The following is a 22,443-nucleotide window of genomic DNA, read 5'->3' on the forward strand; positions in this document are numbered from 1 at the left end:
TGTGTGTGGGCTATTTAAAAAGGGAACTTTCATATTTCAATTTGTGTGTTAATGCTTTGCTTCATTACTGGATAAGTCTTATTTTATAATCTGATAATTTTGTTGTTTCATAAAGAAACCTGGTTGCTATATTTTATTCTGGGATAAAGAGTAGAGTATATGATTGACTGCATCGGTAACTGGGTAAACATTTAAATATATGTTGTGACCTGTGGAGAAGTGGAACTGGAAAAGACAGTGCACTCCTCCTACCTCAGTCGTAATAGGATATTACAGGAAAGTGGCGTTGAGGTAGATAATCAGCCATGATCTAATTGAATGGTGGAGCAGGCTCAACAAGCTGAATGGTCTGCTCCTGATGTTCCTATGTTTCTCAGCTGCATGCACACAGAGGAATTATTAGGTAGATGGAGAAGATGGACTAAATTTTAGTCACTTCTTTGTTCCCCACACCTCTTCATAGATATTGGGGAAAATATTCTGTATGGCAAGTTGAGATCAAAGTTTCAATTCTGACTATGGCAACAATAAAACCTCAAACTTCTCTCTTGATTTAAAGTTTCATCTCCCCCATTACTTGCATAACAGTTAAGCAGATTCAATAGACTGGCACTAAGATTAAAAAAGCTGGCACTGGCCCAGCTTTTTTGTTGACATCTTTTGCTCTGCAGATGTGTCCTCCCTTGTTTGGGAGGGGATGATATATGGAAGATATTTATCATGACCCTGTGCAAACCCAGGTTCAGCAAAACTCTAGCTGTGAAGTTAGATTGGGAGATTGGTGTCTCCTGGATCCCGAGATGAATTGTTCAATTTTGCTTCTACTCCGCATCTTTTGTATATCTTCACTCAGTGTCAGAGCATTGAACATATGAGCACAGGGAAGTGGTTTTTGAATCTTGATTTCATCACTGTCTTTCTGTGCCTGACTTATTTTTATCTTGAATATCAGATCCTACTTCTAATTTAATCAAATGTTTCATTTAACATTTTTCAAATGTCATATCATGATACTCCAGACATCCTCTCTGCTTCTGGTGATAACCACAATTCTTAATTTGCATAAAACCAAAACATGCTGAAACTACTGCCAGGTCATAAAAAGTAAGTAGTTGCTAAGTTACTGATATGCTTTCAATGACAAGTGTGAGAACATTGTGCATGTGGGAGACTTTCATTGCATAAGCAGGTAGCAGACAAATTGGAAAATTACTTTAAATGACATATATATAGTTTTAAATTAGCTGTTTTATTTCTAACTGTCCCCAAAGTCAAAATTCTCTGCAGCTTTAAAACATGGATATTTGGCTGTCATCTTGCTAGCCAGATGAGATATTAAGATTGACATTGGTCTAATTAAATGTAGATGTCTTCCATATGTACACTTGCCATAACACACGTACTTCACACAATCTGTTGCTATGTCCTTAAGGCCATGTCAGGACCCAAAACAAATGGGCAGATTGAGTTCAAAGGTTGAATTGCTCAAGAACATGGCACTTTGGAAATGTGAAAAATACAGGCAGTTAAATGCCCCAAATGATCCTGCCAATAACCAACACAATGTTTTTTCTTTGCATTTTATTGCTGACTACCAATCAAGTTGGATACTAAATCCTGTAGTTTAAAAGAATGCTACTTTATTATTATTTAAATCTGAGAGTTAAGGTTTTGTCTTTATTCAAAGCACTCCATCACTGAAAGAATGTTATCCCGCTGTGCACTTTATTCTACTACCTTTTTAAGCAATGTAATCTTTGCAAGTATGGGAATTCCTTTTGGTTCATGTGATTCCCATTTATTTGGTTAACATTTCAGGTCTGTGTGACCTTTCATCACACTGACAGGTCACACAGACCTGAAACGTTAACCGTTTTTTTTTTCTCTCCATAGATGCTGCCTGACCTTAGTATTTCCATCATTTTCTGTCTTTGTTGCAGGTTTCCAGCATCCATAGTATTTTGTTTTTTCCATTTATGTGGTATGGTCTTTCAATTTACACAGCTCTATCCTACAATTTGATGGATTCAAATGGCTTTTATAGTCTCAGTAATTAAATGTCATGAAAGATTAACAGTTCCCATGGCATTACTTGAAGAGCAGGGGAGTTCTCCCGGTATCTTAGCCAATATTTATCCTTCAACCAACATCACAAAACAGATCATTGCTGATTGTGAGACCTGGCTGTGTGCAAATTAGCTGCCACACTTTCCCACATTACACTGCAAAAATAGTTAATTGCTTGTAAAACACTTTGGAACATCCTGAGGTGTGAAAGGCACTATATAAATGCAAGTTCGTTCATCTTGCTGTACAGAGCACAGTACAGTTCATTCCAATTTCTGCACATAACTGCTTGGTTTCCTGTAATATATACTGTGATTATTTTGTTATTTAGTGTTTTGTCTAAAGCGTGCTTTTATGACTTTCAAATTAAGATTAAACAATAAGAATTGTCACTGATATTGACAACCAGCTAACTAATTAACTGGCAAAGACTCCTTGCGTAGATTGTAGCAAAGTCCACACTTGAAATACAAGATGTGAGTTGAACAGCTGTTGATTTGAGTGAGAAGAGGTTTTCAACAAACTATTCTTTCAAGGAGAGAGTCTCTCTGTCTGACATAAATCAGGCATTCCAATAAGAAATCATGATTATTTTTTCATTCCTACGTTATTTGATCAATTTGATTTTGTATTTATGTGCTCATCATGGTGGCTCTCAGTATTTAATATCATGTACTGCCCAGTCAGGTTCAGCATACATTAATTACAGAGCACAGCTTCCTCAACCTTACAAGAAAAAAATTGCTTTAGCTCCAACCTCAGCTAGCGCACCATCTACTCTATCAATATAGATTCTTCTACTTCCCACCCTGGCCAACTTTGTGTCCTTTTTGAGTGGGATTCCCAATTTGTTACATATTGTTCATTTTTATGCAAGATTTCTGTGCCCACAATGTAATGGTTGAAAGTGACCATTTCAATGAGGATGCTTTGACTACTGACTGCGAAGAGAATTTCTATCCACCACAATGCTATTGAGGGGGAAACAAAATATTGTTGTGAATTGTTTCCTTAAAACCTGAGGTAATTTCTCTGGTGGCTGACAAGGAAGTTAATTTTACCCATTGGCCTCCAATTTCCTCCATGGACCCAAACTTGGAAAGTGGACCTAAAAATGCACCAATTCCCACTCTCATTCATTCTGACAATGTCAGCTATGCTCAAATTACCTGTGGATGTCATTTAGAATGCACCTGAATGTTAAATGGATGTAAATCAGTATAAACAATGGAGGCCGAAGGAAAGTGCCAAATTCTCACTGCATGTTTCTCTTCTTTGAGACAAAATTTTAATTTTCATTCTTATTTAGCCACCATTCATGCATATTAGGCACAGCACATCTAGACTCTTGATCAGAACTTTGGGTCTATACTTGAAATGTTAATTTGTCTGTTCACTCCATGGATGCTGACTGACCTGTTTTTCCAATAGCTTCCATTTTTGGTTCACATTAGGTTGGAGTCTAGTTAGTTTCACTTAATTTTTATCATCTTTCAGTTGCAACCTGAAAAGCAACAAAAGCAAGAATCCACTGTAATGAGAAAATTATTCAGATGTTGTCAAGTGAGGCGTTAGTGTGATATTTCCATTTGCAGTTTCAATTTTGTAAATTGAGAATTCATTTATTGTTTATAACCCTCTGTCTTGGAGTTATTAATGGGCTGCCAAAGATTACCCTTTTAATGTAGTTAATTTGACTGTGTAATTTTTTTGAGGGCTGTAGAGAGAGAATTTTATATTCATTAAGGTGATGAATGACTATTGGGCAGCAGAATACATTTCCTTCACTCTACCCACTGATGACATTAATGTTAATTTATTTTGATGATGGAGCAGCAATTTGGCATCTCAGTTTATTCCATCTAAATTGAGGACAAGCTATTGAGTTCAAAACTTCTCCTTTTGGATATCCTAACGACTTTCCCCTTGATATAATATGACCCACAGGCAGAAGCACTGCTAATGGATTGTCCTTTAACTGTAGGACAGAGTTACTTTGAGTAACGCGCAACGCACTGCAATAATGACAATTCCTAGCTCTTGGTGTCTCGGTCTTGTTAGTTGGAGTTACTGGCCACAAGTTGCAGGAGGAGTCCTTGAGGCCTAGTCAGCCAGGGTTGAAGTGGGCCGCTGACTGACGGAGAGATGTTGCAGCAGCAATCTTCTGAATGGACATCCCCTTCTGTGAGAATTGGGTTTTCAAAAATCCAGAGGTGACAGCTAGTTACTTCTTGCAAGTATAATACATGTCATTAAATCCATGGGGCTGAATTTTCTTGTGGATTCTTCTGATCTGCCAAAGTTATGGTGATGGAAAACGCCCTGATGAGATTCACCCCCAAAGTCTCCAGCCACATGTTTTTTTTTGTCTTCTGCTTCAGTTCCCTTTCATTAGAATGGTGGGGATGGGGGCAGCTCCAAGCTGAATGTAAAATGGCCAGGGCTCACTGAGAGGTAACCTGGGAGACCTGCTTGAATGGCTCTTATTTTTTTTTTGTTCAGGTCCCAAGAGCCAAGTGACTGTGAATCCAGTGTCTGTAGACTGGCAGCATGCTTATTATTTCCAGAACATTCCAGGGTTCAGCTCCTGTTATTTGAAATTAAATGGAGGCTTTTGGAAAAGACACCACTTCTCCCAGGCCTGTTGCTTCCTCACATTCAACAAGAATCTGTGTGTATTGATTTCTCTCGTGCGTGTGCACACAAACATAAGTTGACTTCTAGGTCTTGTGCAGACAGAGCATCATTCCCTTTGACCCCTGTTTTGCCTATAGCACCTTATTTGGGTGGGTTCAATATTGTATTAGACAAATAACATTTGAAATTTCTGCCCATTCATTCCCTCTTTAAAAAAATTTGTATCTAAATTATATTTTATGCTCTGAATTCCCCCCCCCCCCCACCCCCACCACTCTCTTTTCCTGAAAGACATGTGTCTAGAAATTTGGCTGTGCGTTCCCCCTTTTTTTGGGTTCTAATAGACCTATTTAGCTCTCAATATGGCAGACAGGAAGCATACTCGTATTTCTAGCCACAAGTGCATCAGCTGCCATTTTGGATAAAGTACATGTGCTGGTGGAAAGAGCACACCCTGGGAACATATTTAAAGACTAGAATAATGTATTCAAATTAGGGTCCTGCGTATTTTACAGAACCCGTTTTTGATTTACAAATGCCCCAAGACTCCACTCACCACGTGCTGAGATTGCACGGCACATCTTGGTGCTAACTGGCAGGAAGGCCCCCATACTTAATTAAATGTGGAACTAGAGGGAACAGGCCTACCTTTCTGTCTACTGATCAGCTACCGATAGCCCCAGCCTGAGGCCTGATCGCTCACCCTTCTTCACTTTCCTCAAGGCTGCTGCAGCATCTGCAGAAATATACTGGAAGCAGGCAATATCTGGAACACAGATATTCCTTTGTGACTGGTACAAGCTGCAGTCATAGTTAGTTATTTGTTTTATGTTTACTTTTGGCTTCTTGGTAGATGAGCAGTTGCTTTTAGCTTTTCACCTAGATGTAGTAAGACAGGCAGCTGATGAATGAAGCCCCTGAATATCTACAGTAGGGACAGCGAGTCACTGGAATGCTGAGCCAATAGACGTTAATGGAAACTTCAGACGAAGGCCATGGAAGGTATATAATGTCATGGCCTGGAGCTGAGGTTATAATTGGACCACTGCTATGCAAATTAGGGGAAATTCAACGGTTGGCTACCCTGCAACTGAGCTCAGCCATTGTAACGTGAGATTCCCCGCAGCTTTCGGATCATCATGTGTGCCCTCAAGCATGAGTACCATTTCCTCTAATAAACCTATAAGGAAAAGATTCTATGTTTAGAACTCTAATTTTTGGCATGGAGACGATATCAGGCGAGATTTTACCTCACTCAAAACCCATTCACTTGCACAGAGTTAAAATCGGGCCCATATGACTCTAAGCTCTTGGTGTTCTTCATATCCCCATTAGAATTGCATGAGTGCAGCCCAAACATTTGTCCCCTTGACTGCAGACAACAGGCCATATCAAGGATTAAAAATGTAAAGAAAGAGGGGCGCTGCTCCAAATCTTCTTTTTCATTTTGTACTTTCCTTTTTGCTAGTTTTCTCCCCTCATCTCTTGAATGTGCAGACTCCTTGCTTTACTGCACTACCACAGATGTCAGGTGGCTGTTGATGTCTTAGCCAAGTGACCATTATTCATGATGGTGAGAACTAAGAATAGACAGCCTTTACTCATCCCTGTGTCCCCTGAGACTCTTCTGTCTTGAAGAGATAAGACTGAGGAGTAATTTAAGAGGCTTGGAGAATATGAGTTCAGATATGTTTTTCTGCCACATACAGAATTGAAAGGCAAGGGGTCATATTTTCAAATTAAGGATGACAAAAGAAATTGGAAAATTCAAGCAATGCTTTCAGTAAAAGGCAATAAACATGTGGTACAGAATACCAGCAAACTTAATGGAACAAGAAACTAGTTTGAAGTTCAAAAAGGGACTGGATAAGTTCTTGTCAGATATAAGGATTCTGTGTTATTGCAGGTCAGCAGCAGAGAAACGGGTGCTCACCATTTATTGCGCTTACAGCTGCTCACAGACTTTTCAGTGGGTTACTGCAGGGCAACTTGCAGTCACTGAGGGCTGAATTTTATGTGCCCTTCGGGCGATTCAAATGGCAGACCGCCCGCATGGGCTGCATGTCGTGCAGCCGCCGCAATCTTCCATGCGGCAGTTCATTTAAGTAGCCGGGGCAGGCTGCCCCCCCCCCCCCCCCCCACCACCCAGGGATCATGTGGAGGGGGTGGGCTGTCCATCCCCGGCAATGGCGTTAGCTGCCTGTGTGCAGGCGCTGGTGCCATTTTTAAAGGGCTGTTATTCCTATTGACTACTTTAAATATTTAAAGGAAAAGTGAATATAAGAAAATAAATTTTTTACCCCTCTCCCACCCCCAATAACAATTAAGTTTAATTATTTATCCTTCCCCCCCCACAACAAAAACACTTCTTTTTACCATATGACATTTCCCCCTCTCCCAAAAGAAAACTGCTCAAACTTTCAACTACAACCTTTCCCACCATCCCCTATGCCCATGATGTTAATTTGACCCCATTTCCCCCACCCTGGCACTTTATATTGTCTCTCCCCCCGCCCCCCCCCCCCCCCCCACGCCACCAGTGTGGCCCCTCGCTTTCCCTGGACAGGGATCCGAAGGCACGGGAGTGCCGGCCACCAGACTGAAGATCGGAGTGGGATGTCAGGCGGTGACATAAGGTTCATTCATCCATTCATTTAAATTTATTTAAATATTCAAATTGGAATCCCATTGGCAGCCTCTCCTGGAGGCATCTTCAGGCCTCCGCCCCCCCACCCCCACCCCTGGCCATGGAACCTGATGCCTGGAGGAGTACAAAATCCAGCCCTGAGAGTCTAATACAACATGGTGCTCTCTATAGGGGATCTGGGACCTATCAAGCAGGGCAAGCAAGAGTGTGTCGCCTCAACCAATCAGATCGACAAATCCTCACAAAATCACACAGAGTCTAAACCAGAAGTGTAAGTTAGACTATTTAATTCAATGTGCACTTTCTGTGCATGATTTTACATAGAGAGGGAAAGAAAGTTGGGATTGAGAGATAAAAGAGGCAGAAAGAAAAAGTTTAAACCTCTCCAACAATAAAATCTGAAGGAATGCGACTCCATACCTAGAAAAATTAATTTTCAGTGCCAGAGAGGTTGTTTGGCAGTAACTAAGACTTAACGACATGAATGGAAAAGCCCTAACTATTTTTTTCTGGCATGTTTAGTGGGTAAGTGCTCAACTTCACCCCTATTATGTATTTTAATGCCAAACCGCTCAGTGAGGGACCAGTGTACTGAAGCTTGTGGAGGAGCAGGGCAAATTGGACAGCAACTTACATTTTAACAGACATCTGAAGTTGCTGTCTGATTTACACCATAATAACTGTGAGTGCAGTTACCATCACCACTACTATCGCAAAACCTGGGCCATTAGATTTTACAAATACATCAGGGAAATCTTGTGGAAGGTTGGATTGGGAAGCTAGATGAACCAATGGTTTACTCCTGCCTGAAAATTGCCACTTTGTTATTTAACACTCCCTGGACCCAGTGCAAAAATTGCTTGATTTGTAATTTTTTGTACAATGAGAAGTACATTTGTGCACCAAGATGAGAATGGATTCAATTGAGATCCTTTCCCGCCAGCTTCCTCAAATCTGCTTACATTGGAGCTAAGTGTAACTCTTCATGTATAGGTCTAATTTAAGAAAAAAGTAATTGACTCTATAGTTGGGAATACTGTAAATATACAGGAAAATTATTTTACATTCATAGTGGGCCAGGAAAACTGATTCTGGGAATGTTTATGCAGATTCCAGTACAGACCCCATGATCAGCCATGATCCAATTGAATGGCTGAGCAGGCTCGATGGGCTGAATGGCCTACTCCTGCTCCTATGTTCCCAAAGACCCTGATTATCCAAATTGCATTATGAACTAATTGGAGCTTTACAGAAGCTGTTTGTAAAGAGATAGCCCGGGTCTTTGAGAACATATGAAGCTGGAGCTATGGGCACATGAAAGCATGTCTTCATGGTTCTGAAGCTGCTGAATGATCAAAAGAATTGATGTCTCGAATCAAGCGGGTGAAAGCAGAAATGTAACCCCATTTAATGGCCTGTAGCAGTACACAAATATTGCAGAAAGGCATTGAAGTAACAGGAAATGAAAATTATGACCTCAGATGAGTAGCACACCTGGGGCATTGGAAGAAAAGTTGATGTTTTCCATTTTGATCCATGGCAACCAGCCTCCTGCTTTTAAAGTGGTGATATACTTTTAATGCAGCCTGTTCTGGTATCTAATATCTCTACTGAGCTTCCACTGCAACAGAACTTGCGTAAAAAAGTGTACAGTGTTTAACTGGGCCACAATCTGGACTTCCAGAAGGTACTTGAATCATAGAGGGTGTGCAAATATGGCAAAAGTTTTAAATACCTATGCATTATTCTTGTACCAAAACCAATAGGTTTTTGACATGAGCCCAAAATGTGAAATTTGTAATGTTTCTGGTTATATGATAAAATGGGAGTTGACTTTAACCTTATTTGGACACCACCCATGTAGGCAGTTAAAACTGGCCTGGTTACTTGCCTGCCAATATCCTGCCATCTTCAATTTTAACCTGCTATTCTGAGCATATGGCAAATTCGTCCACTTTTTTAATATGCAGATCAGGGTCTGACAATATCATCAAACCTGAATCACAATTTGAATTCCAGCAGGGAAAGTCAAGCAAGAAGAGGATCGAAAGACCATTCTGGGTAAGTTTTTTTTTCTCTTCTGTAGAACCTGGAGTGCTCCCCCAGACCCCACATGAAGAAAGGTTAGGCCTCCCCTGCCCAAGATTACTTCCTCCTTCTCTACCCTATGTTTTTCCCCGCCCCCCCCCCCGGGAGCATAGTCATACAACACAGCAACAGGCCCTTCAGCCCATCATGTCTGTGCCAGCCATCAAGCACCTATCTATTCTAATTCCATTTTCCAGCACTTGGCCCGTAGCTTTGTATGCTATGGCTTCTCAAGTGCTCATCTAAATGCTTCTTAAATGTTGTAAGGGTTCCTGCCTCTACCACCCCTTCAGGCAATGTGTTCCAGATTCCAACCACCCTCTGGGTGAAAAAACTTTTCCTCAAATCCCCTCTAAACCTTCTGCCCCTTTCTTTAAATCTATGCCCCTGGTTATTGACACCTCCGCTATAGGAAAAAGTTTCTTCCTTTCTATCCTATCAATACCCCTCATAATTTTGTATACCTGAATCAGGTCCCCCCTCAGCCTTCTCTGCTCTAAGGAAAACAACCCTAGTCTATCCAGTCTCTCTTCATAGCCGAAATGCTCCTGCCCAGGCAACATCCTGGTGAATCTCCTCTGCACCCTCTCCAGTGCAATCACATCCTTCCTATAGTGTGGCAACCAGAACTGTACACAGTACTCCAGCTGTGGCCTAACTAGCATTTTATACAGCTCCATCATAGCCTCCCTGCTCTTATATTCTATGCCTCGGCTAATAAAGGCAAGTATCCCATATGCCTTCCTAACCACCTTATCTAACTGTGCTGCTGCCTTCAGTGATCTATGGACAAGTACACCAAGGTCCCTCTGACCCTCTGTACTTCCTAGGGTCCTACCATCCATTGTATATTCCCTTGCTTTGTTAGTCCTCCCAAGATGCATGACCTCACACTTCTCAGGATTAAATTCCATTCGCCACTGTTCTGCCCATGTTACCAGCCCATCTATATCGTCCTGTAATCTAAGGCTTTCCTCCTCACTATTTACGACACCACCAATTATCGTGTCATCAGCGAACTTACTGATCATACCTCCTAAACTCACATCTAAATCATTAATGTGCACTACAAACAGTAAGGGTCCCAGCACCAATCCCTGCGGTACACCACTGGTCACAGGCTTCCACTTGCAAAAACAACCCTCGACCATCACCCTCTGCCTCCTGCCACTGAGCTAATTTTAGATCCAATTTGCCAAATTGCCCTGGATCCCATGGACTCTTACCTTCTTGACCAATCTCCCATGCACGACCTTAACAAAAGCCTTACTGAAGTCCATGTAGATACATCAACTACTTTACCCTCATCTACACATCTAGTCATCTCCTTGACAAATTCAATCAAGTTTGTTATGTACAATCTCCCCCTGACAAAGCCATGCTGACTATCCCTGATTAATCCCTGCCTCTCCAAGTGGCGATTAATCCTGTCCCTCAGAATTTTTTCCAATAGTTTCCCTACCACTGATGTTAGACTCACCAGCCTGTAATTACCTGGTTTATCCCTGCTACCCTTATTGAATAATGGTACCACATTCGCTGTCCTCCATTCCTCTGGTACCTCTCCTGTGGCCAGAGAGGATTTGAAAATTTGTGTCAGAGCCCCTGCAATCTCCTCCCTTGCCTCACATAACAGCCTGGGATACATCTCATCTGGGCCTGGGGATTTATTCACTTTTAAGCCTGCTAAAACTGCTTATACCTTCTCCCTTTCAATGCTAATTTGTTCAAGTATATCACAATCCCCCTCCCTGATCTCTACACCTACATCATCCTTCTCCATAGCGAACACATAGATGAAAAGTAATCATTTAAAATCTCATGTATGTCCTCCAGCTCCACACACAGAGTGCCACTTTGGTCCCTAATGGGCCCTACTCTTTCCCTAGTTATCCACTTGCCCTTAATATACTTATAAAATGCCTTGGAATTTTCCTTTTTCTTTCCCGCCAGTGTTTTTTCATGTCCCCTCTTCGCTCTCCTAATTACTTTTTTAAATACCACCCCACCCCCCCCCACCCCAGACACTTTCTATACTCCTCTAGGGCCTCCCCTGTTTTTCAGCACTCTGTATCTGTCATAAGCCTTCTTTTTTTTCCTTACCCAATCCTCTATATCCCTGGACATCCAGGGTGCCCTGGACTTGTTTGTCATACCCTTCACCTTTACAGGAACATGTTGGCCCTGAACTCTCACTATTTCCTTTTTGAATGACTCCCATCGGTCTGATGTAGATTTTCCTACAAGTAGCTGCTCTCAGTCCACTTTGGCCAGATCCTGCTTTATCATATTGAAACCGGCCTTCCCCCGATTCAGTATCTTTATTTCCAGTCCATCTTTGTCCTTTTCCATAACTACCTTAAATCTTAGGGTTATGGTCACGATCCCCGAAAAGCTTCCCCACTGACACTGCTACCACTTGTCCGGCTTCAATCCCTAATTAGGTCCAGTACCGCCCCTGCTCTTGTAGGACTTTCTACGTGCTGGCTCAAAAAGCTCTCCTGTATGCACTTTAAGAATTTAGCCCCCTTTAAGCCTTTTGCGCTACGACTATCCCAGTTGAATTTGGGGAGGTTGAAATCCCCTAATATTAGTACCCTATTAAGATCCCTAGTGCTGGTGGGTGGCCAAATTTCGCCCAAATTTCCACTAACTTGCAGCCGTTCCCCATGCAGAATGGTCAGGAAATGAGTGGGTGAAACATCAATAAGGCCCAGCTGTTAAAATCATTGTGGCCTCATCGTACTGTGAGCCTTGGGATACCAGTTTAGCCGGTTCAGTTAAAAGCTCAATATAACAATGGTGTTTTGCAGGCGTTGATGGGAAGTGGCTCTGACAATTAACCCCAGCGATTCAATTCAGAATTAGAAATTGTTCATTTGAATTTCATTAGTGTGTGCCCTTAGGGTCAAATGTAGTTTTGTTTGGATTGGATGTTCATGCTAACTAGTATGTGGGGAAATTGGCTGAGATTCTGTAATGACTGGGCACAAGAAAACTCGCCTGTTATCGTTCACCATGTCAGCATTGAGGACTGTGTTTTATTCAAAGTTGCTGGTTTTCATTGCAGGAGACAGATCTTACTGCTTAAAAGAGCTGTAATGAACTTTGTTATAAATCCCACTTGTTTTGTACTCTCGTATTTGGCTATTCCTCTGTATTTTATAATTATCTGATTTTTGGGAATAAATTTGAGTAGCTGTTTTAGCCTGTCACTACCAATTTACATGCAATAATTTTACCTAATTCGAGTGGGAATGTAGCACCAGATTAGACTTCAGTAGAGTAACAATTACTCCCCCCAGTCCATGCAGTCTGCTCAGGATATGGATGCTGCGAGCAGCTGCATTTATTGCCCATCCCTAGTTCTGGGAAGGTGGTGGGGCATCATCTTATGAACCAGCTCAATTGCAGTGATAATGTTGGTGTCACAGGGGTGTTAGAAAGGGAATTCCAAGCTATTCACTGAGCAATGATGAAGGAACTGTGACATAAGAAATCTGGTTGGTGTGTGACTTGAAGGGAAATTTAGAGGTAAAAGTTTTCCCACAACATTGTTGCTCACATCCTTCTCAGTGGTCAAGGTCTCGGAGGGAGGTGCTGTCAAAGTAACCTTTGAGTTACTGTAGTGTATCCTGCAGATTGGAACCATGGTGTCAGTGTGTGAAGCGGGTAGATATTGAGTCTAGTGGCACACGGCCTGTTCAGTGACCTGTTCTGTCCTGGATGGTGTTGAGATTCTTGAGTGTTGATGAAATTGCACTCCTGCAGGTGAATGTTCCATTTCACTCTTGACTTGAACCTTGTAAATTGTAGATAGGATTTCAGGGGTCAGGTGTTGAACTCATGCTGGCAGCGTACCTAGCCTCTGACTGCAAAGCTAAGGAATTGTGTTGATTTAGCTAATCTAGTTGAATATCTAGTCAAGAAGTTGATGGTGGGGAGCCCACCAATGGTGGTGCTGTTTTAAGGTCAGGGGAGATGTTTGGCCTATATCTTGTTCAAGATGTTCGTTACATGGCAGTTGCATGCTGTGATTGTTAGCTGCCACCTATCAGCTCAAGCCTGGATACTAACCAGATCCTGACAGACTGTGATTCAATAGGCTCCTTCATTATCGAGGAGGCTGTGACTGCTTGAACATGACATGTCAGTGAATAGCCTCACTCCTCCCGATTGGATAAAGGGAAAGTTATTGTAAAAGTAGTTGAAATGGTTGGGCCAAAAACACTTCGCGGAGGAACTCGTGCATTGGAAATATGGTCTGCTTAGAAAAACAGTCAGGCCATTGAACAAAAAATGGTCTAAAAAACATCAAACTTTAATAATACCACTTCCATACATTATATGGTTTTCTTTGGTCTATTCCTTACAATCTGCTAAAGATGGGTTCTGCCAGTACCATTCAGCTCCGGAACTCATTACAGCCTTGGTCCAAACATGGATAAAAGAGCTGAATTCCAGAAGTGAGGAGAATGTGACTGCTCATGGCACCAAGTATGATATCAAGGAGATGTAGTAAAATTGATGTCCGTGTGAATTGGGAGTTGGGGAAGTGGTAGTAAACTTATCACTGGCTGAAGTCATACCTTGTACAAAGGAAGATGGTTGTGGTTGTTGGAAGCCAATCATCGTAGCCCCAGGACATCACTGCAGGAATTCTTCAAGGCAGCGTCCTGGGCCCAGCCTCCTTCAACTGCTTCATGAATGACCTTCCCTCCATCATATGGTGAATCGTGGGATGTTCGCTGATTGCCATGTTCAGTTCCATTCTCAACTCCCAAATGGTGAAGGAGTCCATGCCCACATGCAGCAGACTTGGACAACATTCAGGCTTGGGCTGGTAAGTGGCAAGTAACATTCATGCAACACAAGTACCAGGCAATAACCATCTTCAACCAGGGTTCAACCTCTCCCTCTGACATTAAATGGCATTACCATTGCTAAATCCCCCACCACCAACATCTTTGGTAAGGGGAGGTAATGGGGGATGGTTTCACCAGAAACTTGACTGGACCAGCCACATAAATACTGTTGTTACAAGAGCATGTCAGAGGCAGGGAATTCTGCAGTGAGTAATTCACCACCTGACTCATCCAAAGCCTGTCCACCATCTACAAGGCTCAAGTTCGGAGTGTGATGGAATATTCTCCACTTGCCTGATTGAGTGCAGCTCCAACTACACTCAAGAAGCTCGATACCATCCAGGACAAAGCAGCCTGCTTGATTGGTACCATATCCACCACATTTAAACATTCACTCACTCCTCCATCTGCACACCATGGCTGCAGTGTGTACCATCTACAAGATGCACTGCAGTAACTTGTTGAGGCTTCTTTGATAGCACCTTCCAAACTGTGACCTCTACCACCATTGTTGCTGGGTCAAATTCATAGAATTTGCTCCCTAACAGCACTGTACGTCTACCTACACCACATAGACTGCAATGGATCAAGAAGGTGACTTAAAAAAAAAAACCTTCAAGGTAATTTGAGATGTGTAATAAATGCTGGCCTTGCTAGCGATGCCCATATATGATGAACAAAGAAAAAAGACTTCATTGAGATTTATGCACAGTGGTTACTTGTCAAATTCTCTTTAATTGGTTCCTGTACATGTTCTATGAAAGGGGAAAGCTTTAAATATTTCATCCTTCGGCAGTGCTTTCGTACATTACTTACAGTTTAACAATTACTAAATGCAGTCACTGAACGTATAAATCTGCCACTGATGGCAATAAACGACATGTATATGTACAGTCCTGCCATATTAGGGGTGTGTTGATTGATTAAATGATTACACCAAATGGAAAATCACTCTGATTTTTAGACATTATTCATTTGCCAAAGTATCATATCTAAACACTTACTGTTTGCACACAAGTTCTGAAGACTGAGTGCTGTGTTGAGATTAGAGGGTGGTGAAGGGAGGAAAATAACTGCATCAAGGCAAAGGAGGAGAAAGTGGAAAGCAATAGGGGCGGGGGGATGAATGGGAATTAAGGAAAGAATAGAGGGAGGAGAGACAGGTACAGCAGGAAGAGATGGCTGAGAGTGTAGGATTTAGAGAAAGGAGGGAGGGAAGGGATTACGGTGAGGACAGGATTCAAGGGGAGAGAGGGTGATAGAGAGGGGACAAGAGGACGTTGGAGGGGAAAGGAGGATGTTGAGGGAATTGGAAGAGGGATGGGGAGGAAGGGAAGGGGAGGGGGTGAGGAGAAAAGAAGTTGGAGAGTTGTAGATGTGAGAAAGGAAATGGACTGATACAGTAATGGAGAAGAGGAGGTGAGGGGACCAGGGTAGAAGTTGGGAGAAAGGATGTGCTCCAATTGATTTGCAAGCTCAAACATTTTACATAAGACTTAACTATCAAACATTTCTAAAAATATTTTGTCCTCATACTGTTCCTCATGGTTGTCCACATGTCACATTTTATTACAGGTTAGGCAGGCACATGTCAGAGTACGGCTGTCGTGAAGCACAACCTCACAGCACCACCTGCAGGTGCAATTCCGGGAGCCTCGCAGCTCACTCTCTGATTGTAATGTGTATAATATATATATTTTCCTTAGTTTATCTAAAAAGTTCCTTTCTGCTACATGCACTAATTTATGTTGGTTCTAATTTTTAGACTATATGCTTATGGCCTTAGAGAGGGATCTATGGCACTATGTTACTTAATTTTTTTTTTGTTTGTGGAATGTAGGCGTCACTGGCTAGGCCATCATTTATTGCCCTTCCCTCATTGTCCTTGAACTGAGTGGCTTGCTAGGCCATTTCAGAGGGCATTTAAGAGTCAACCACATTGCTGTGGGTCTGGAGTCACATGTAGGCCAGACCAGGTAAGGACAGCAGATTTCCTTCCCTAAAGGACATGAGTGAACCAGATGGGTTTTTACAACAATCAACAATGGTTTCATGGTCACCATTAGACTAGCTTTTAATTCCAGATTAATGGCAGTCTTTGAACCAAAAAAGTTTTTTTTTTAATCCCTCCGATTTTTGAATTACTTTGGGGTAGTTGAACTCTACCATTAGTACGTATAGTAGTGGGAATTTCAACTTCAGCCCCAAACAGATGCAAAGTTGGTTTACGTGTGGCGCCCAAAACATTGTCCAGCTCGGGCCTCATTTGAGTATCACTAGTGAGCTGTGGATGCTGAATGAGCACTTTGCTGCATTTTGCTGGTTTAGTGAGGGTCGAAAATTGGCTGGCTTTTGCATGGGGCTAATTGGCAGGTGAGGGCTGCTGTTAACGGGGAATGGATCCTGGGGTGAATGGCTAGGGGGCAGGAATGTGACAGTAGATTTTTGTCAGGCCAAGACCAGTGTGAATGCTCTTCCTCGTCCCACAAAAGTCTTTTTTTTTTAACTTTAAAGACTTGTCTTTTCCAGAACGGCCTTCAGCGGTCCCTTTTAAGGTACAATTGGGATTAGCAGTGTATGTGATCTGTCCATTTGTACATTGTAACCAGCATAAGACCACAATTTGCATATTGAAACAACCTCCTGCCTGTATTGGGTTGGAATGCTGCGTTTCCATTTAAAGGCCTATTTTTAAATTGAATCAGGCAGGCAAATGGATGTCCATTGTGCTCAACCAAACTTGCTCTGCCCATTAAAATAAAAGCAAAATCCTGTGAATGCTGGGAATCTGAAATAAAAACATTAAAGTACTAGAAATACCCAGCAGGTCGGGCAGCATCTGTGGAGTATTTCTAGTATTTCCAGTACTTTTTGTTTTTATTCCTCTGCCCATTGTCCTTTTTTTTCAAGTGGGAAACGGGCAACCGACAGTTCAAACTCCACCACCCACCCCCCCCGTAACCTTGGTGTCTCTGGTACACTATTTAATTTAAGCAGTTTCCTTTCTTGTCCAGATAAATGCTGATGGCAATCTTACCTTAGCATCTGAATGCCCATTTAAAGGGCATTCTTGTACATTTTTGTTAATGCTGATTATATTTCGTGGTCATTTTCATTTTAGAAAGTGGCAGTGGTGCTGAAACCAATCTTTAAATCTTCTTTTTCTTCGAAATACCAGTATGTTTATAGAAACTGCTCCTAGCTATCTACGGTATATTGTATCCTTTTCCAACTGTACTCAGTTAAAAATGGAGCTTATTGTTCAATAACCAAACAATGATAACACATAATGAGAGATTAGCAATGCCAACTCTTGAGGCCATACCTACTTGCACACGATACATTAAAGTCAACATCATAGACACAAGTGACATGCAGAAGAGGAAAAGAAATGGGCAGAGATCTCAGGGGAAACCTTTTATCTTTTTGTCCTTCACAAAATCATTATTTGAAAATTGATATCACTATATAATTTTCTTGGGCTATACAATGATTGAATCTGAACATTTGAACTTTAGTTGGAGCATTCATTCAAAACCAACAGAGAATTCCTGAGGCTGTCTTAATGGTTTGAAGCTGTGCTGGCTCGGCACCACACTGATACCATCCGCTTGAGTGATTCTTATCGAAGCAGCCCATCTCCATTCTGCTTATCAGATAATAGCTGTAAGTGTACTTCCTTTCTAGTTCTCTGTTTGTTTAAAAACAGTACACTGTTTCCCAATTTCACTCCTTTGAGGTACCCATCATTATAATGGAATGGCTTCCTTCCCGCCTGCCTATTCAGCAGTATCATTGCATCTCCAGAATGTGCAAAATGAACTGTACACCTGGTGATGCACAAACCTTTCAGTTGCTTTGTAGGCCAGATGCCATTCAATTTGTGTTTAAGGCACACAATTGTCATTATTATTGGTTGCCTGAGGACAACACAGATGGTAGCTTTGCTATTTATTTATTTGCTCCTCCCTGTCCATTTGGTCCCCACTGTTGCTGTCTTCTACTATGCTTCCTTCTTCACTTTGCAAGTGAGGGATTATCTAGACGGTAAATCTTTCTTTCGCTATTATGGATCCTGATTTCACAGTTGGCTATCAAGGGGTATCATTCTCTAGCATGAGCCTGGCTCTTTTTTTCCCTTCATGTGAGCTATTCTAATGCTATCCAATATTCTATTCGTGAGATATAGTGAAACTAAACCCAAGACTGTAAGCAAGGTCAAAGTGCAAAAGTCTATTTGAGGCCATTATAATACTGCTTGATTTTTGTGAATGTGCATTCAGAGTGAGGGTGGTGCTGGAAGATACAATCTTTGTGACCATTTACTTCTAATCTAACATTACTAGATAATCATCAATAACAACAACTTGCATTTATATGTCGTAAGATGTTCACCGGAGTGCTATCAGACAAAATTTAGGACTGATCCACATAAGGAGATACTCAGACAGATGACCAAAAGCTTGTTTAAAGAGGTAGGTTTGAAGGAGTGTCTAAAGGAGGAGAGAGAGGTTCAGGGAGGGAATTCCAGTGCTTGGGGCCAAAAAGCTGAAGGCACGACCGCCACTGGCGGTGCAAAGGAAATCACAAAGGAAGGTAAATGGAAGCATAAAATTACAAAGATCTTAATCGATTAAGTGAATGGACATGAAAACAAGAAATGCTGGAAATACTCAGCAGGTCTGGCAGCATCTGTAGAGAGGGAAGCAGAGTTAACATTTCGGGTCAGTGACCCTTCTTCAGAACTGGCAAATATTAGAAATGTCAAAGGTTATAAGCAAGTAAAGTGGGGGTGGGGCAAGAGATAACAAAGGAGAAGGCGGAGATTGGACAAGGCCACAGAATAGCTGACCAAAAGGTCATGGAGCAAAGGCAAACAATATGTTAATAGTGTGTTGAAAGACAAAGCATTAGTACAGATAGGGTGTTAACGGACTGAAGATTGAACAGCAGCAAGCACAAACATGAAAAAAAAAGTGGGTAAGCAAACAGAACAAACTAAGATGAAATGAAATAAACATAACAAAAAAAAAAGTAAATGGGCAAAACTGTGGCAAATAGATTTCACTGTCGGCAAATGTGAGGTCATCCACTTTGGATTTAAAAAGGATAGAACAGAGTACTTTCTAAATAGTGAAAAGTTAGTGAGGTCCAAAGAGACTTGGAGTTCTGTATATATGTGTGTCTGTTAAAATGTAATGAACAGGTTCAGAAAATAATCAAAAAGGCTAATGACATACTAGCTTTTATATCTAGAGTACTAGAATACAAGGGGGTACAATTTGAGGGGTAATTTGATCAAAGTTTTCAAGATATTCGAGGGAATGAATAGGGTAGGTACAAAAAGGATTTCTGCTAGTTGGGAAGTCAAGCACTAGGGGGCATCGTCTAAAAAATTAGAGCCAGATCTTTCAGGAGTGAAATTAGGAAATCTTTCTATATGCAAAGGGTGGTACTCTCCTCTGCAAATGGCAATTGTTGCTAGATCAATTGTTAGATTTTTGTTAGCCAATCTCATATTTAAAATTATCAAAGGTACTAAGGGATACAGAGCAAAAGTGAGTATGTGGCCTTGGGCTGTAGATCAACCATTGTCTCATTGAATGGCGGAACAGGCAAAGGGATAAATGGCCTACTCCTGTTCCTATGTTAATGGATGGGGGTGGGGGGGGCGGGGGATGTGCAAGGGCCTTGAATATTTTTGACTGCTAGAACACAAAGAATTCTAAATTTGGAGAACTGGGTTGAGAAGGAAAAACTTTGTTCCAACCTGTATTAAACTGCGAGAGAGACAGCTCTTAGTCAGGCTAGATTCAAACCTGGGTTTCTGAAATGAAAAGACAGTTTCCTGACACACTGCATTGTCTAAACTCCAATTGGAGGAAAGAACTTACTGTTTCCTGTGCTGCTGGGTTTGCAGAAATGAAAAGAGTACCTGCTTTACATGAGATGTTTTTTTTAAAAAAGTAACTGGGGAGGAGTGGAATTGGCCAGTAAACTGTGATTGGACTTGTGCAACAACTTAGAGCCAAGATCAGGATGAATTGCAGTCCTTCTGTTTTCCTGACCTATCAATAATCTTCCCTGGTTGCCTGCAGTATCGCATCGTGATTCATTTTGTATGACGCTAAACTAACTTGGATGTCTATCATAATGCTTCCAGCTTCAGTAAAACTCTTAGGCACAGTTTGAGGATGCCTTCTAATCAATGCTGCGGAAGAAAGCTGGAGAGCACAGAATAACTCATTGTTTGATTTTTGTATTTTAACTGTCACTATAGACTGAACAGAAGAATGTTGTTAATGCAAAGGAACTTCAAACGAGCAAGATTATTTTGATCTGAATTCCCATTTGTTTGTGAAGTGATCTTTTCTATTCATTTGTCTTAGAAAGCACAAGCCCTGGGGCTGAATTTTGCCATTAATGGCGAAATCCCACCTCCGGGGCTGAAAGCGGGTGGCAGGATCCGGGGCAGCCTGTTGCCAGCTGTGGTCAATTAAGAGGCCGCCGCTGGGGCCACCGTCCAATTAAGTGCGCTGGCCTGCCCCCAAAAAAGGAGGGTCCCCCTCCTCCCTGGAACCTGCTGGCAGGCCGCCAGGTTTCACCAGGCCATCCTGAGACAGGCAGGAAGGAGCCCTTATTTGGCCACTTAAGTGGCTCAATTGACCTCCCGGCAGGCATCCAAGCCATCAACTTTCCCACTTCTGGCAATATGGCATGGCAGTGGGAAGGTGTCGGGCTCCACTCCCGCTCCTTCCCCTCCATTTTGCTAGCCCTCCTGCCTCCCAGCCCGACCTCAATGGGCCCAGAAAATTCGGCCCTTGATTCTTGAGACCGTTATGTGCAGCAGTTTTTGAGAGTCTCCATATGCTGTCATGAAGGATGAATCTACAAGATAACTGGAGCTAAGCAGAATTGGAAAGATCTGATTTACACCTGTTCAGGACAGGTCATTTCAATGCTCTGTCAATTCGCTGCAATGAATGACGAACTGCTCCTCAACATAAGTGCAGGAATATTCCCTCACTTCATTGTCCCAGTTCTAGTATCATAGCAGGTGTCAGTTGCTGAAAGTACATACTGCTAAGATAAATATTCCTTCAACTTGTGCAAGCTTCCTTTGTGCTTTGTGTCTTGTGGAACTGTTTCCATGCACAGTATGTGTTTGAGGTGGAGGGAGAGGAAGGTGTGCAAGGTGTTAAGTTTCTTGCAGCGTAATAGGAACTGTTCTTGCTCAAGTATTCATCATATAAATTTAAAACTTTATATTTCAGGGAAGGAATGTTAATGCTATGAATGTAATAATTGCACTTATCCCAATGCTTGCACATGCATCAAAATTGATTAGGTATCATATGAGGTCTTACATCAAGTAGTGTGAAATAGTTTTTCTATATCCTCCTTCAATCAGTATCGTACAAACATCCAGTCTTAAAGTGGTGTGTTGAGGACAATGAGGTTCAATCATGGCAAAATCAATGTTTTATAGTGTACATGGTGGGAAAAAAGTTACAGGAGCAATTTTAACCTTTTTAGGGCAGGTGGGGATTTAAAATGAAAAAGGATTGTGGAACCCCCAACTCCAACATAGCCACTTCCAGTTTTAACAGTGACAGATCAGTGTATGGGTGACCAATCTGCTCTCAGGAGGCTAGATATCAGTAAAATATTTCTAAGGAGACAATGTGCCTCCCTTTTAACTCACGTTTTCTTCAGCACCTGCAGGCTGGATTCCCAGGTCTCTGGAATCCCAGCATTTGAATGGAGATGTAGAGGGCCAGATCCATTAGATAAGTGCCTTTATTGCACTGCTTGTGGGCCAAGAGGAGAAAAAGTGCTTTCCCCAGCCTACAGAGATTACCTGCATTCTGCAATGGGACCTCCACAATCAACCACACCTGCCTCCTTAATTTTCAACACCCCTGCCATGTCTGATGTCATACCCTGCCCCTCCCTGACAAGGTCCAGTGTCCCTGGCCTCCATGCCCGTCTTGTCTGATGCACCTCACAGCACCCTGCTCTCCAGTATGACAGACTGACAACTTTTCTATCTGGCTAGCTTTTGGGAAGGAAACCTGTTGAAAATTTTAAAAACTTGTCTTGTCGTTAAATTCAATAGATTAGATTAGAGATACAGCA

At 41.9% G+C, this 22,443-nt stretch overlaps 1 protein-coding gene across 4 annotated transcripts in view; it reads left to right on the forward strand.

Moving 5' to 3' along the window:
- LOC137347161 (hippocalcin-like protein 1) overlaps positions 1–22,443 on the forward strand; it is a 132,800-nt gene that overhangs the window by 19,743 nt on the left and 90,614 nt on the right. Inside the window, exon 3 of one of the 4 annotated variants that reach the window (XM_068011327.1) lies at positions 9,371–9,412. The exons of the other annotated variants lie outside the window; for them this stretch is intronic. The gene's annotated coding sequence lies outside the window, so the exon portion shown is untranslated. The remainder of the gene's footprint in view (positions 1–9,370; positions 9,413–22,443) is intronic. 4 annotated transcript variants of the gene reach the window in all.

The sequence above is a fragment of the Heterodontus francisci genome, chromosome 31, assembly GCF_036365525.1.
Source record: "Heterodontus francisci isolate sHetFra1 chromosome 31, sHetFra1.hap1, whole genome shotgun sequence".
In the NCBI taxonomy this organism is placed as follows: Eukaryota; Metazoa; Chordata; class Chondrichthyes; order Heterodontiformes; family Heterodontidae; genus Heterodontus; species Heterodontus francisci.